The 15,919-nt window shown below is 44.9% G+C and overlaps 14 non-coding genes across 14 annotated transcripts; all 14 read right to left on the reverse strand.

Annotated features, from left to right (window-relative positions):
• Nucleotides 1–739: 739 nt before the first annotated feature.
• Nucleotides 740–821, reverse strand: trnas-gcu (transfer RNA serine (anticodon GCU)). The gene has a single exon. It is a non-coding gene; the product is annotated as a tRNA-Ser (tRNA).
• A 245-nt stretch (nucleotides 822–1,066) lies between these two features.
• trnar-ucg (transfer RNA arginine (anticodon UCG)) lies at nucleotides 1,067–1,155 on the reverse strand. The gene is given in 2 exon segments: nucleotides 1,067–1,102; nucleotides 1,119–1,155. It is a non-coding gene; the product is annotated as a tRNA-Arg (tRNA).
• Nucleotides 1,156–3,083: 1,928 nt separating this feature from the next.
• On the reverse strand, nucleotides 3,084–3,165 carry trnas-gcu (transfer RNA serine (anticodon GCU)). Its single transcript has one exon. It is a non-coding gene; the product is annotated as a tRNA-Ser (tRNA).
• Nucleotides 3,166–3,410: 245 nt separating this feature from the next.
• trnaq-uug (transfer RNA glutamine (anticodon UUG)) lies at nucleotides 3,411–3,499 on the reverse strand. Its single transcript is given in 2 exon segments — nucleotides 3,411–3,446; nucleotides 3,463–3,499. It is a non-coding gene; the product is annotated as a tRNA-Gln (tRNA).
• Nucleotides 3,500–5,427: 1,928 nt separating this feature from the next.
• trnas-gcu (transfer RNA serine (anticodon GCU)) lies at nucleotides 5,428–5,509 on the reverse strand. The gene has a single exon. It is a non-coding gene; the product is annotated as a tRNA-Ser (tRNA).
• Nucleotides 5,510–5,754: 245 nt separating this feature from the next.
• On the reverse strand, nucleotides 5,755–5,843 carry trnar-ucg (transfer RNA arginine (anticodon UCG)). Its single transcript is given in 2 exon segments — nucleotides 5,755–5,790; nucleotides 5,807–5,843. It is a non-coding gene; the product is annotated as a tRNA-Arg (tRNA).
• Nucleotides 5,844–7,775: 1,932 nt separating this feature from the next.
• trnas-gcu (transfer RNA serine (anticodon GCU)) lies at nucleotides 7,776–7,857 on the reverse strand. The gene has a single exon. It is a non-coding gene; the product is annotated as a tRNA-Ser (tRNA).
• A 246-nt stretch (nucleotides 7,858–8,103) lies between these two features.
• trnar-ucg (transfer RNA arginine (anticodon UCG)) lies at nucleotides 8,104–8,192 on the reverse strand. Its single transcript is given in 2 exon segments — nucleotides 8,104–8,139; nucleotides 8,156–8,192. It is a non-coding gene; the product is annotated as a tRNA-Arg (tRNA).
• A 1,926-nt stretch (nucleotides 8,193–10,118) lies between these two features.
• Nucleotides 10,119–10,200, reverse strand: trnas-gcu (transfer RNA serine (anticodon GCU)). Its single transcript has one exon. It is a non-coding gene; the product is annotated as a tRNA-Ser (tRNA).
• A 245-nt stretch (nucleotides 10,201–10,445) lies between these two features.
• Nucleotides 10,446–10,534, reverse strand: trnar-ucg (transfer RNA arginine (anticodon UCG)). Its single transcript is given in 2 exon segments — nucleotides 10,446–10,481; nucleotides 10,498–10,534. It is a non-coding gene; the product is annotated as a tRNA-Arg (tRNA).
• Nucleotides 10,535–12,459: 1,925 nt separating this feature from the next.
• trnas-gcu (transfer RNA serine (anticodon GCU)) lies at nucleotides 12,460–12,541 on the reverse strand. The gene has a single exon. It is a non-coding gene; the product is annotated as a tRNA-Ser (tRNA).
• A 245-nt stretch (nucleotides 12,542–12,786) lies between these two features.
• trnar-ucg (transfer RNA arginine (anticodon UCG)) lies at nucleotides 12,787–12,875 on the reverse strand. The gene is given in 2 exon segments: nucleotides 12,787–12,822; nucleotides 12,839–12,875. It is a non-coding gene; the product is annotated as a tRNA-Arg (tRNA).
• Nucleotides 12,876–14,799: 1,924 nt separating this feature from the next.
• On the reverse strand, nucleotides 14,800–14,881 carry trnas-gcu (transfer RNA serine (anticodon GCU)). Its single transcript has one exon. It is a non-coding gene; the product is annotated as a tRNA-Ser (tRNA).
• Nucleotides 14,882–15,126: 245 nt separating this feature from the next.
• On the reverse strand, nucleotides 15,127–15,215 carry trnar-ucg (transfer RNA arginine (anticodon UCG)). The gene is given in 2 exon segments: nucleotides 15,127–15,162; nucleotides 15,179–15,215. It is a non-coding gene; the product is annotated as a tRNA-Arg (tRNA).
• Between the last annotated feature and the right edge of the window lie 704 nt (nucleotides 15,216–15,919).

A 15,919-nucleotide genomic window follows, 5' to 3' on the forward strand; every position in this document is an offset into this window, starting at 1 on the left:
TGAATTCGGCAGCCAAGGGACGAATTCAAAAAGCAGCTTCTCTCATCTTTTCAGCTCTAGAGAACCAGGACGAACTCATATTCAGGGCAGAGGTGGAGATTGACGCTGAATGTATGCTTATCCCAATTGAGGTGAACTTATGCGTACAGACAGGAAGATATACTGATCAAGTATCGGCCGGAACCAAACAAGGCTTTCGGTTATCCAACGAGTCACAGAGCCGAGTACCTCTGAGATATTTTAACTTTACTCAGTTTGGCGGGTTTCACTTTGCTCTGGGATTTGGATGCTGAGGGAACATCGGCGTAAAATCACACGTTTTAACGTGAAATACGTCTGTTTTCTCACATGTCGAGCGGCTGTTAGAAGCGGAAATTTGAGTAAAACATGGCGGGGCTCGTCCGGGATTTGGCCCGTGACTCTCGCATTTCAAATGTGATCATTCCGAAGGGAGAATTATAACCGTGGACCAACGAGCCGCCGACAGTGAAAAGCGCAGCTCTCAGATTCTGACGGTGGTGAGAAATGATATTATGGCCCATCGTGCATGTGCTGTCTCTCAGATACCTATCTAATTAGTGCCCCTCGCCATTGTACTGCAACTGTTCTCCTCTTGACGAATATATTATTAATTTGAGACATGACATGAGGAAAGTACAGCATCCCTGTAAGTAAAAGGGGAATTTGGCGATTCGGTTCAATGTGAATGTCAAAAAGTGTTTAACCTGCAAGCCAACGACGACGAGAATGGGATTCGAACCCATGCGTGCAGAGCACAATGGATTAGCAGTCCATCGCCTTAACCTCTCGGCCACCTCGTCTCTGCTATAAGATATCGTCAGCCATTCAATCTCCTGCTTTTTGTATCCAAACAGAAATAATGTGCAAGAAAGTCCACTTCACAGCTTGCTCTGCCCGTGCATGCAGATCGACAATGATGAAAACTTGCCATGAGATTCTTTGAGCAAACAGCCTTCCTTCACTTCAGGTGAGTGACTGGAAGAGATGGTTGGTTTCTCGGCAGAATCACAACAAAGAATATAAAATGTCTCGTAGCGAGCTAAGTTGACCGCGGCAGGACTCGAACCTGCAATCTTCTGATAACTTTGCGGTTGTCATCGAAGTCAGACGCCTTATCCATTAGGCCACGCGGCCGCTGCCAGCAACATTCATTGTGTTGTTGTATATATTGCGAGCAAATTCGGGGCAACTGCAATATCAAGGAGTGGATTTAGGAAAAGATGAGCATATTTCGAGTGAATGAACAGATGCACTGCGATCTGGGTGCGCACCGGCGCAGGCAACCCCAATGTAAATTGCAACACTATAGTTTAACAATTCGGTCATTGCAGCTGAAATCATACTCCTTCTCAAACAATACAGGATGACCCGGGTTTATGAGAAAATCCGTTTTAAAGGGAAAGATTATGAACCGGAACTGACAACCAGCCCATTTAAACAGACACAGAATGATCCGGGATTGCAAGGACATCCCTTTTACCCAGATGCAGAATGACCCTTGACTGACAGCAGTTCCCGTTTAAAAGAATAAAGTGAGATTTCGATCATCCCTGAAGGCAATTGTGCAGTGGGGCTCAGGACCACGCGGCGCAGAGACTGTTATTGAAGCCACAGGTGATAGACAAGGAGGGAGGGAAGGACGTAAAACCAGCCCAGTCTGAAACACACAAACAAACTAATATTCCTTAACCTCCAAAGGCAGGTTTTGAAATTTCAAATTGGAAATCCGGGACAGACAGCACATCCCTTTGAAACAGACACAGAATGATGAGGGTCTGATAGCACACCATTTTACAGAGACAGAGAATGATCTTGAACAGACAGCAAATCCCCTTAAAAGGGACACGGAAATAGAATGAATAAAAACAGATAAATATGTAAAACTCGGCAGGTCGTGCAGATTTTGTGGAGGAAGAATCCGGTTTCACGTTCTGTCGGATAATAATTCCGATATTTCAGGAAAAAGTTAAAGATTACAGATGTTTTCAACAAAAATAGCGCCTGGAAAAAATACGCAGCGAGAAATGTCAAATGGGAACGTTTGTGATGCAGCGGAACGAAGGAGTGATTAAATAATACATGGCACAATGGAGAAAGGCAAAGTGGGTGGTAATCGGGCAATAACGTAACAAAGGATGGTCCAGAGGAAGTGTTAGTGGGAATAGCAGAACCATTACCAGACAATGGGAGCGGTGCTTATCATCCGATAGGTTGAACCTAATTTTGAGGCCAGAAGACGAGAACATGCTTACAATATAGGCTGTCACCGCCTTTTAATCAGACCAGGCAGCTTTGCCAGCCCGGATTGATTTCCTGTATGCTTTGAAGTCGGCAGCCAAGGGACGAATTCAAAAAGCAGCTTCTCTCATCTTTTCAGCTCTAGAGAACCAGGACGCACTCATATTCAGGGCAGAGGTGGAGATTGACGCTGAATGTATGCTTATCCCAATTGAGGTGAACTTATGCGTGCAGACAGGAAGATATACTGATCAAGTATCGGCCGGAACCAAACAAGGCTTTCGGTTATCCAACGAGTCACAGAGCCGAGTACCTCTGAGATATTTTAACTTTACTCAGTTTGGCGGGTTTCACTTTACTCTGGGATTTGGATGCTGAGGGAACATCGGCGTAAAATCACACGTTTTAACGTGAAATACGTCTGTTTTCTCACATGTCGAGCGGCTGTTAGAAGCGGAAATTTGAGTAAAACATGGCGGGGCTCGTCCGGGATTTGGCCCGTGACTCTCGCATTTCAAATGTGATCATTCCGAAGGGAGAATTATAACCGTGGACCAACGAGCCGCCGACAGTGAAAAGCGCAGCTCTCAGATTCTGACGGTGGTGAGAAATGATATTATGGCCCATCGTGCATGTGCTGTCTCTCAGATACCTATCTAATTAGTGCCCCTCGCCATTGTACTGCAACTGTTCTCCTCTTGACGAATATATAATTAATTTGAGACATGACATGAGGAAAGTACAGCATCCCTGTAAGTAAAAGGGGAATTTGGCGATTCGATTCAATGTGAATGTCAAAAAGTGTTTAAGCTGCAAGCCAACGACGACGAGAATGGGATTCGAACCCATGCGTGCAGAGCACATTGGATTAGCAGTCCATCGCCTTAACCTCTCGGCCACCTCGTCTCTGCTATAAGATATCGTCAGCCATTCAATCTCCTGCTTTTTGTATCCAAACAGAAATAATGTGAAAGAAAGTCCACTTCACAGCTTGCTCTGCCCGTGCATGCAGATCGACAATGATGAAAACTTGCCATGAGATTCTTTGAGCAAACAGCCTTCCTTCACTTCAGGTGAGTGATTGGAAGAGATGGTTGGTTTCTCGGCAGAATCACAAGAAAGAATATAAAATGTCTCGTAGCGAGCTAAGTTGACCGCGGCAGGACTCGAACCTGCAATCTTCTGATAACTTTGCGGTTGTCATCAAAGTCAGACGCCTTATCCATTAGGCCACGCGGCCGCTGCCAGCAACATTCATTGTGTTGTTGTATATATTGCGAGCAAATTCGGGGCAACTGCAATATCAAGGAGTGGATTTAGGAAAAGATGAGCATATTTCGAGTGAATGAACAGATGCACTGCGATCTGGGTGCGCACCGGCGCAGGCAACCCCAATGTAAATTGCAACACTGTAGTTTAACAATTCGGTCATTGCAGCTGAAATCATACTCCTTCTCAAACAATACAGGATGACCCGGGTTTATGAGAAAATCCGTTTTAAAGGGAAGGATTATGAACCGGAACTGACAACCAGCCCATTTAAACAGACACAGAATGATCCGGGATTGCAAGGACATCCCTTTTACCCAGATGCAGAATGACCCTTGACTGACAGCAGTTCCCGTTTAAAAGAATAAAGTGAGATTTCGATCATCCCTGAAGGCAATTGTGCAGTGGGGCTCAGGACCACGCGGCGCAGAGACTGTTATTGAAGCCACAGGTGATAGACAAGGAGGGAGGGAAGGACGTAAAACCAACCCAGTCTGAAACACACAAACAAACTAATATTCCTTAACCTCCAAAGGCAGGTTTTGAAATTTCAAATTGGAAATCCGGGACAGACAGCACATCCCTTTGAAACAGACACAGAATGATGAGGGTCTGATAGCACACCATTTTACAGAGACAGAGAATGATCTTGGACAGACAGCAAATCCCCTTAAAAGGGACACGGAAATAGAATGAATAAAAACAGATAAATATGTAAAACTCGGCAGGTCGTGCAGATTTTGTGGAGGAAGAATCCGGTTTCACGTTCTGTCGGATAATAATTCCGATATTTCAGGAAAAAGTTAAAGATTACAGATGTTTTCAACAAAAATAGCGCCTGGAAAAAATACGCAGCGAGAAATGTCAAATGGGAACGTTTGTGATGCAGCGGAACGAAGGAGTGATTAAATAATACATGGCACAATGGAGAAAGGCAAAGTGGGTGGTAATCGGGCAATAACGTAACAAAGGATGGTCCAGAGGAAGTGTTAGTGGGAATAGCAGAACCATTACCAGACAATGGGAGCGATGCTTATCATCCGATACGTTGAACCTAATGTTGAGGCCAGAAGACGAGAACATGCTTACAATATAGGCTGTCACCGCCTTTTAATCAGACCAGGCAGCTTTGCCAGCCAGGATTGATTTCCTGTATGCTTTGAATTCGGCAGCCAAGGGACGAATTCAAAAAGCAGCTTCTCTCATTTTTTCAGCTCTAGAGAACCAGGACGCACACATATTCAGGGCAGAGGTGGAGATTGACGCTGCATGTATGCTTATCCCAATTGAGGTGAACTTATGCGTACAGACAGGAAGATATACTGATCAAGTATCGGCCGGAACCAAACAAGGCTTTCGGTTATCCAACGAGTCACAGAGCCGAGTACCTCTGAGATATTTTAACTTTACTCAGTTTGGCGGGTTTCACTTTGCTCTGGGATTTGGATGCTGAGGGAACAGCGGCGTAAAATCACACGTTTTAACGTGAAATACGTCTGTTTTCTCACATGTCGAGCGGCTGTTAGAAGCGGAAATTTGAGTAAAACATGGCGGGGCTCGTCCGGGATTTGGCCCGTGACTCTCGCATTTCAAATGTGATCATTCCGAAGGGAGAATCATAATCGTGGACCAACGAGACGCCGACAGTGAAAAGCGCAGCTCTCAGATTCTGACGGTGGTGAGAAATGATATTATGGCCCATCGTGCATGTGCTGTCTCTCAGATACCTATCTAATTAGTGCCCCTCGCCATTGTACTGCAACTGTTCTCCTTTTGACCAATATATTATTAATTTGAGACATGACATGAGGAAAGTACAGCATCCCTGTAAGTAAAAGGGGAATTTGGCGATTAGGTTAAATGTGAATGTCAAAAAGTGTTTAACCTGCAAGCCAACGACGACGAGAATGGGATTCGAACCCATGCGTGCAGAGCACAATGGATTAGCAGTCCATCGCCTTAACCTCTCGGCCACCTCGTCTCTGCTATAAGATATCGTCAGCCATTCAATCTCCTGCTTTTTGTATCCAAACAGAAATAATGTGCATGAAAGTCCACTTCACAGCTTGCTCTGCCCGTGCATGCAGATCGACAATGATGAAAACTTGCCATGAGATTCTTTGAGCAAACAGCCTTCCTTCACTTCAGGTGAGTGACTGGAAGAGATGGTTGGTTTCTCGGCAGAATCACAACAAAGAATATAAAATGTCTCGTAGCGAGCTAAGTTGACCGCGGCAGGACTCGAACCTGCAATCTTCTGATAACTTTGCGGTTGTCATCGAAGTCAGACGCCTTATCCATTAGGCCACGCGGCCGCTGCCAGCAACATTCATTGTGTTGTTGTATATATTGCGAGCAAATTCGGGGCAACTGCAATATCAAGGAGTGGATTTAGGAAAAGATGAGCATATTTCGAGTGAATGAACAGATGCACTGCGATCTGGGTGCGCACCGGCGCAGGCAACCCCAATGTAAATTGCAACACTATAGTTTAACAATTCGGTCATTGCAGCTGAAATCATACTCCTTCTCAAACAATACAGGATGACCCGGGTTTATGAGAAAATCCGTTTTAAAGGGAAAGATTATGAACCGGAACTGACAACCAGCCCATTTAAACAGACACAGAATGATCCGGGATTGCAAGGACATCCCTTTTACCCAGATGCAGAATGACCCTTGACTGACAGCAGTTCCCTTTTAAAAGAATAAAGTGAGATTTCGATCATCCCTGAAGGCAATTGTGCAGTGGGGCTCAGGACCACGCGGCGCAGAGACTGTTATTGAAGCCACAGGTGATAGACAAGGAGGGAGGGAAGGACGTAAAACCAGCCCAGTCTGAAACAAAACACACAAACAAACTAATATTCCTTAACCTCCAAAGCCAGGTTTTGAAATTTCAAATTGGAAATCCGGGACAGACAGCACATCCCTTTGAAACAGACACAGAATGATGAGGGTCTGATAGCACACCATTTTACAGAGACAGAGAATGATCTTGGACAGACAGCAAATCCCCTTAAAAGGGACACGGAAATAGAATGAATAAAAACAGATAAATATGTAAAACTCGGCAGGTCGTGCAGATTTTGTGGAGGAAGAATCCGGTTTCACGTTCTGTCGGATAATAATTCCGATATTTCAGGAAAAAGTTAAAGATTACAGATGTTTTCAACAAAAATAGCGCCTGGAAAAAATACGCAGCGAGAAATGTCAAATGGGAACGTTTGTGATGCAGCGGAACGAAGGAGTAATTAAATAATACATGGCACAATGGAGAAAGGCAAAGTGGGTGGTAATCGGGCAATAACGTAACAAAGGATGGTCCAGAGGAAGTGTTAGTGGGAATAGCAGAACCATTACCAGACAATGGGAGCGATGCTTATCATCCGATACGTTGAACCTAATGTTGAGGCCAGAAGACGAGAACATGCTTACAATATAGGCTGTCACCGCCTTTTAATCAGACCAGGCAGCTTTGCCAGCCCGGATTGATTTCCTGTATGCTTTGAATTCGGCAGCCAAGGGACGAATTCAAAAAGCAGCTTCTCTCATTTTTTCAGCTCTAGAGAACCAGGACGCACACATATTCAGGGCAGAGGTGGAGATTGACGCTGAATGTATGCTTATCCCAATTGAGGTGAACTTATGCGTACAGACAGGAAGATATACTGATCAAGTATCGGCCGGAACCAAACAAGGCTTTCGGTTATCCAACGAGTCACAGAGCCGAGTACCTCTGAGATATTTTAACTTTACTCAGTTTGGCGGGTTTCACTTTGCTCTGGGATTTGGATGCTGAGGGAACAGCGGCGTAAAATCACACGTTTTAACGTGAAATACGTCTGTTTTCTCACATGTCGAGCGGCTGTTAGAAGCGGAAATTTGAGTAAAACATGGCGGGGCTCGTCCGGGATTTGGCCCGTGACTCTCGCATTTCAATGTGATCATTCCGAAGGGAGAATCATAATCGTGGACCAACGAGACGCCGACAGTGAAAAGCGCAGCTCTCAGATTCTGACGGTGGTGAGAAATGATATTATGGCCCATCGTGCATGTGCTGTCTCTCAGATACCTATCTAATTTGTGCCCCTCGCCATTGTACTGCAACTGTTCTCCTTTTGACCAATATATTATTAATTTGAGACATGACATGAGGAAAGTACAGCATCCCTGTAAGTAAAAGGGGAATTTGGCGATTCGGTTCAATGTGAATGTCAAAAAGTGTTTAAGCTGCAAGCCAACGACGACGAGAATGGGATTCGAACCCATGCGTGCAGAGCACATTGGATTAGCAGTCCATCGCCTTAACCTCTCGGCCACCTCGTCTCTGCTATAAGATATCGTCAGCCATTCAATCTCCTGCTTTTTGTATCCAAACAGAAATAATGTGCAAGAAAGTCCACTTCACAGCTTGCTCTGCCCGTGCATGCAGATCGACAATGATGAAAACTTGCCATGAGATTCTTTGAGCAAACAGCCTTCCTTCACTTCAGGTGAGTGACTGGAAGAGATGGTTGGTTTCCTCGGCAGAATCACAACAAAGAATAGAAAATGTCTCGTAGCGAGCTAAGTTGACCGCGGCAGGACTCGAACCTGCAATCTTCTGATAACTTTGCGGTTGTCATCGAAGTCAGACGCCTTATCCATTAGGCCACGCGGCCGCTGCCAGCAACATTCATTGTGTTGTTGTATATATTGCGAGCAAATTCGGGGCAACTGCAATATCAAGGAGTGGATTTAGGAAAAGATGAGCATATTTCGAGTGAATGAACAGATGCACTGCGATCTGGGTGCGCACCGGCGCAGGCAACCCCAATGTAAATTGCAACACTATAGTTTAACAATTCGGTCATTGCAGCTGAAATCATACTCCTTCTCAAACAATACAGGATGACCCGGGTTTCTGAGAAAATCCGTTTTAAAGGGAAAGATTATGAAAAGGAACTGACAACCAGCCCTTTTAAACAGCCACAGAATGATCCGGGATTGCACGGACATCCCTTTTACCCAGATGCAGAATCACCCTTGACTGACAGCAGTTCCCTTTTAAAAGAATAAAGTGAGATTTCGATCATCCCTGAAGGCAATTGTGCAGTGGGGCTCAGGACCACGCGGCGCAGAGACTGTTATTGAAGCCACAGGTGATAGACAAGGGGGGAGGGAGGGACGTAAAACCAGCCCAGTCTGAAACACACAAACAAACTAATATTCCTTAACCTCCAAAGGCAGGTTTTGAAATTTCAAATTAGAAATCCGGGACAGACAGCACATCCCTTTGAAACAGACACAGAATGATGAGGGTCTGATAGTACACCATTTTACAGAGACAGAGAATGATCTCGGACAGACAGCAAATCCCCTTAAAAGGGACACGGAAATAGAATGAATAAAAACAGATAAATATTTAAAACTCGGCAGGTCGTGCAGATTTTGTGGAGGAAGAATCTGGTTTCACGTTCTGTCGGATAATAATTCCGATATTTCAGGAAAAAGTTAAAGATTACAGATGTTTTCAACAAAAATAGCGCCTGGAAATACGCAGCGAGAAATGTCAAATGGGAACTTTTGTGATACAGCGGAACGAAGGAGTGATGAAATAATACATGGCACAATGGAGAAAGGCAAAGTGGGTGGTAATCGGGCAATAACGTAACAAAGGATGGGCCAGAGGAAGTGTTAGTGGGAATAGCAGAACCATTACCAGACAATGGGAGCGGTGCTTATCATCCGATACGTTGAACCAAATGTTGAGGCCAGAAGACGAGAACATGCCTACAATATAGGGTATCACCGCCTTTTAATCAGACCAGGCAGCTTTGCCAGCCCGGATTGATTTCCTGTATGCTTTGAATTCGGCAGCCAAGGGACGAATTCAAATAGCAGCTTCTCTCATCTTTTCAGCTCTAGAGACACAGGACGCACACATGCTCAGGGCAGATGTGGAGATTGACGCTGAATGTATGCTTATCCCAATTGAGGTGAACTTATCCGTACAGACAGGAAGATATACTGATCAAGTATCGGCCGGAACCAAACAAGGCTTTAGGTTATCCAACGAGTCACAGAGCCGAGTACCTCTGAGATATTTTAACTTTACTCAGTTTGGCGGGATTCACTTTGCTCTGGGATTTGGATGCTAAGGGAACATCGTCGTAAAATCACACGTTTTAACATGAAATACGTCTGTTTTCTCACATGTCGAGCGGCTGTTAGAAGCGGAACTTTGAGTAAAACATGGCGGGGTTCGTCCGGGATTTGGCCCGTGACCTCTCGCATTTCAAATGTGATCAATCCGAAGGGAGAATCATAACCGTGGACCAACGAGCCGCCGACAGTGAAAAGCGCAGCTCTCAGATTCTGACGGTGGTGAGAAATGATATTATGGCCCATCGTTCATGTGCTGTCTCTCAGATACCTATCTAATTAGTGCCCCTCGCCATTGTACTGCAAATGTTCTCCTTTTGACGAATATATTATTAATTTGAGACATTACATGAGGAAAGTACTGCATCCCTGTAAGTAAAAGGGGAATTTGGCGATGTGGTGAAATGTGAATGTCAAAAAGTGGTTAAGCTGCAAGTCAACGACGACGAAAATGGGATTCGAACCCATGCGTGCAGAGCACAATGGATGAGCAGTGCATCGCCTTAACCTCTCGGCCACCTCGTCTCTGCTATAAGACATCGTCAGCCATTCAATCTCCTGCTTTTTGTATCCAAACAGAAATAATGTGCAAGATAGTCCACTTCACAGCTTGCTCTGCCCGTGCATGCAGATCGACAATGATGAAAACTTGCCATGAGATTCTTAAAGCAAACAGCCTTCCTTCACTTCAGGTGAGTGACTGGAAGAGATGGTTGATTTCTCCGCAGAATCACAACAAAGAATATAAAATTTCACGTAGCGAGCTAGGTTGACCGCGGCAGGACTCGAACCTGCAATCTTCCGATAACTTTCCGGTTGTAATCGAAGTCAGACGCCTTATCCATTAGGCCACGAGGCCGCTGCCAGCACCGTTCATTGTGTTGTTGTATATATTGCGAGCAAATTCGGGGCAACTGCAATATCAAGGAGTGGATTTCGGAAAAGATGAGCATATTTCGAGTGAATGAACAGATGCACTGCGATCTGGGTGCGCACCGGCGCAGGCAACCTCAATGTAAATTGGAACACTATAGTTTAACAATTCGGTCATTGCAGCTGAAATCATACTCCTTCTCAAACAATACAGGATGAGCCGGGTTTATGAGAAAATCCGTTTTAAAGGGAAAGATTATGAACCGGAACTGACAACCAGCCCATTTAAACAGACACAGAATGATCCGGGATTGCAAGGACATCCCTTTTACCCAGATGCGGAATGACCCTTGACTGACAGCAGTTCACTTTTAAAAGAATAAAGTGAGATTTCGATCATCCCTGAAGGCAATTGTGCAGTGGGGCTCAGGACCACGTGGCGCAGAGACTGTTGTTGAAGCCACAGGTGATAGACATGGAGGGAGGGACGTAAAACCAGCCCAGTCTGAAACACACAAACAAACTAATATTCCTTAACCACCAAAGGCAGGTTTTGAAATTTCAAATTGGAAATCCGGGACAGACAGCACATCCCTTTGAAACAGACACAGAATGATGAGGGTCTGATAGCACACCATTTTACAGAGACAGAGAATGATCTCGGACAGACAGCAAATCCCCTTAAAAGGGACACGGAAATAGAATGAATAAAAACTGATAAATATGTAAAACTCGGCAGGTCGTGCAGATTTTGTGGAGGAAGAATCCGGTTTCACGTTCTGTCGGATAATAATGCCGATATTTCAGGAAAAAGTTAAAGATTACAGATGTTTTCAACAAAAATAGCGCCTGGAAAAAATACGCAGCGAGAAATGTCAAATGGGAACATTTGTGATACAGCGGAACGAAGGAGTGATTAAATAATACATGGCACAATGGAGAAAGGCAAAGTGGGTGGTAATCGGGCAATAACGTAACAAAGGATGGTCCAGAGGAAGTGTTAGTGGGAATAGCAGAACCATTACCAGACAATGGGAGCGGTGCTTATCATCCGATACGTTGAACCAAATGTTGAGGCCAGAAGACGAGAACATGCCTACAATATAGGGTATCACCGCCTTTTAATCAGACCAGGCAGCTTTGCCAGCCCGGATTGATTTCCTGTATGCTTTGAATTCGGCAGCCAAGGGACGAATTCAAAAAGCAGCTTCTCTCATCTTTTCAGCTCTAGAGACACAGGACGAACACATGTTCAGGGCAGAGGTGGAGATTGACGCTGAATGTATGCTTATCCCAATTGAGGTGAACTTATCCGTACAGACAGGAAGATATACTGATCAAGTATCGGCCGGAACCAAACAAGGCTTTAGGTTATCCAACGAGTCACAGAGCCGAGTACCTCTGAGATATTTTAACTTTACTCAGTTTGGCGGGATTCACTTTGCTCTGGGATTTGGATGCTAAGGGAACATCGGCGTAAAATCACACGTTTTAACATGAAATACGTCTGTTTTCTCACATGTCGAGCGGCTGTTAGAAGCGGAACTTTGAGTAAAACATGGCGGGGTTCGTCCGGGATTTGGCCCGTGACCTCTCGCATTTCAAATGTGATCAATCCGAAGGGAGAATCATAACCGTGGACCAACGAGCCGCCGACAGTGAAAAGCGCAGCTCTCATATTCTGACGGTGGTGAGAAATGATATTATGGCCCATCGTTCATGTGCTGTCTCTCAGATACCTATCTAATTAGTGCCCCTCGCCATTGTACTGCAACTGTTCTCCTTTTGACGAATATATTATTAATTTGAGACGTGACATGAGGAAAGTACAGCATCCCTGAAAGTAAAAGGGGAATTTGGCGATGAGGTTAAATGTGAATGTCAAAAAGTGGTTAAGCTGCAAGCCAACGACGACGAGAATGGGACTCGAACCCATGCGTGCAGAGCACAATTGATTAGCAGTCCATCGCCTTAACCTCTCAGCCACCTCGTCTCTGCTAAAAGACATCGTCAGCCATTCAATCTCCTGCTTTTTGTATCCAAACAGAAATAATGTGCAAGAAAGTCCACTTCACAGCTTGCTCTGCCCGTGCATGCATATCGACAATGATGAAAACTTGCAATGAGATTCTTTGAGCAAACAGCCTTCCTTCACTTCAGGTGAGTGACTGGAAGAGATGGTTGGTTTCTCGGCAGAATCACAACAAATAATATAAAATTTCACGTAGCGAGCTAAGTTGACCGCGGCAGGACTCGAACCTGCAATCTTCTGATAACTTTGCGATTGTAATCGAAGTCAGACGCCTTATCCATTAGGCCACGCGGCCGCTGCCAGCACCATTCATTGTGTTGTTGTATATATTGCGAGCAAATTCGGGGCAACTGCAATATCAAGGAGTGGATTTAGGAAAAGATGAGCATATTTCGAGTGAATGAACAGATGCACTGCGATCTGGGTGCGCACCGGCGCAGGCAACCCCAATATAAATTGGAACACTATAGTTTAACAATTCAGTCATTGCAGCTGAAATCATACTCCTTCTCAAACAATACAGGATGACCCGGGTTTCTGAGAAAATCCGTTTTAAAGGGAAAGATTATGAAAAGGAACTGACAACCAGCCCTTTTAAACAGACACAGAATGATCCGGGATTGCACGGACATCCCTTTTACCCAGATGCAGAATCACCCTTGACTGACAGCAGTTCCCTTTTAAAAGAATAAAGTGAGATTTCGATCATCCCTGAAGGCAATTGTGCAGTGGGGCTCAGGACCACGCGGCGCAGAGACTGTTATTGAAGCCACAGGTGATAGACAGGGAGGGAGGGACGTAAAACCAGCCCAGTCTGAAACACACAAACAAACTAATATTCCTTAACGTCCAAAGGCAGGTTTTGAAATTTCAAATTGGAAATCCGGGACAGACAGCACATCCCTTTGAAACAGACACAGAATGATGAGGGTCTGATAGCACACCATTTTACAGAGACAGAGAATGATCTCGGACAGACAGCAAATCCCCTTAAAAGGGACACGGAAATAGAATGAATAAAACAGATAAATATTTAAAACTCGGCAGGTCGTGCAGATTTTGTGGAGGAAGAATCAGGTTTCACGTTCTGTCGGATAATAATTCCGATATTTCAGGAAAAAGTTAAAGATTACAGATGTTTTCAACAAAAATAGCGCCTGGAAAAAATACGCAGCGAGAAATGTCAAATGGGAACTTTTGTGATACAGCGGAACGAAGGAGTGATGAAATAATACATGGCACAATGGAGAAAGGCAAAGTGGGTGGTAATCGGGCAATAACGTAACAAAGGATGGGCCAGAGGAAGTGTTAGTGGGAATAGCAGAACCATTACCAGACAATGGGAGCGGTGCTTATCATCCGATACGTTGAACCTAATGTTGAGGCCAGAAGACGAGAACATCCCTACAATATAGGGTATCACCGCCTTTTAATCAGACCAGGCAGCTTTGCCAGCCCGGATTGATTTCCTGTATGCTTTGAATTCGGCAGCAAAGGGACGAATTCAAAAAGCAGCTTATCTCATCTTTTCAGCTCTAGAGACACAGGACGCACACATGTTCAGGGCAGAGGTGGAGATTGACGCTGAATGTATGCTTATCCCAATTGAGGTGAACTTATCCGTACAGACAGGAAGATATACTGATCAAGTATCGGCCGGAACCAAACAAGGCTTTAGGTTATCCAACGAGTCACAGTGCCGAGTACCTCTGAGATATTTTAACTTTACTCAGTTTGGCGGGATTCACTTTGCTCTGGGATTTGGATGCTAAGGGAACATCGGCGTAAAATCACACGTTTTCACGTGAAATACGTCTGTTTTCTCACATGTCGAGCGGCTGTTAGAAGCGGAACTTTGAGTAAAACATGGCGGGGTTCGTCCGGGATTTGGCCCGTGACCTCTCGCATTTCAAATGTGATCAATCCGAAGGGAGAATCATAACCGTGGACCAACGAGCCGCCGACAGTGAAAAGCGCAGCTCTCAGATTCTGACGGTGGTGAGAAATGATATTGTGGCCCATCGTTCATGTGCTGTCTCTCAGATACCTATCTAAGTAGTGCCCCTCGCCATTGTACTGCAACTGTTCTCCTTTTGACGAATATATTATTAATTTGAGACGTGACATGAGGAAAGTACAGCATCCCTGGAAGTAAAAGGGGAATTTGGCGATGAGGTTAAATGTGAATGTCATAAAGTGGTTAAGCTGCAACCCAACGACGACGAGAATGGGACTCGAACCCATGCGTGCAGAGCACAATGGATGAGCAGTCCATCGCCTTAACCTCTTGGCCACCTCGTTCCCGCTATAAGACATCGTCAGCCATTCAATCTCCTGCTTTTTGTATCCAAACAGAAATAAGGTGCAAAAAAGTCCACTTCACAGCTTGCTCTGCCCGTGCATGCATATCAACAATGATGAAAACTTGCAATGAGATTCTTTGAGCAAACAGCCTTCCTTCACTTCAGGTGAGTGACTGGAAGAGATGGTTGGTTTCTCGGCAGAATCACAACAAATAATATAAAATTTCACGTAGCGAGCTAAGTTGACCGCGGCAGGACTCGAACCTGCAATCTTCTGATAACTTTGCGATTGTAATCGAAGTCAGACGCCTTATCCATTAGGCCACGCGGCCGCTGCCAGCACCATTCATTGTGTTGTTGTATATATTGCGAGCAAATTCGGGGCAACTGCAATATCAAGGAGTGGATTTAGGAAAAGATGAGCATATTTCGAGTGAATGAACAGATGCACTGGCATCTGGGTGCGCACCGGCGCAGGCAACCCCAATATAAATTGGAACACTATAGTTTAACAATTCGGTCATTGCAGCTGAAATCATACTCCTTCTCAAACAATACAGGATGACCCGGGTTTCTGAGAAAATCCGTTTTAAAGGGAAAGATTATGAAAAGGAACTGACAACCAGCCGTTTAAAACAGACACAGAATGATCCGGGATTGCACGGACATCCCTTTTACCCAGATGCAGAATCACCCTTGACTGACAGCAGTTCCCTTTTAAAAGAATAAAGTGAGATTTCGATCATCCCTGAAGGCAATTGTGCAGTGGGGCTCAGGACCACGCGGCGCAGAGACTGTTATTGAAGCCACAGGTGATAGACAGGGAGGGAGGGAGGGACGTAAAACCAGCCCAGTCTGAAACACACAAACAAACTAATATTCCTTAACCTCCAAAGGCAGGTTTTGAAATTTCAAATTGGAAATCCGGGACAGACAGCACATCCCTTTGAAACAGACACAGAATGATGAGGGTCTGATAGCACACCATTTTACAGAGACAGAGAATGATCTCAGACAGACAGCAAATCCCCTTAAA

The sequence above is a fragment of the Pristiophorus japonicus genome, unplaced genomic scaffold, assembly GCF_044704955.1.
Source record: "Pristiophorus japonicus isolate sPriJap1 unplaced genomic scaffold, sPriJap1.hap1 HAP1_SCAFFOLD_210, whole genome shotgun sequence".
In the NCBI taxonomy this organism is placed as follows: Eukaryota; Metazoa; Chordata; class Chondrichthyes; family Pristiophoridae; genus Pristiophorus; species Pristiophorus japonicus.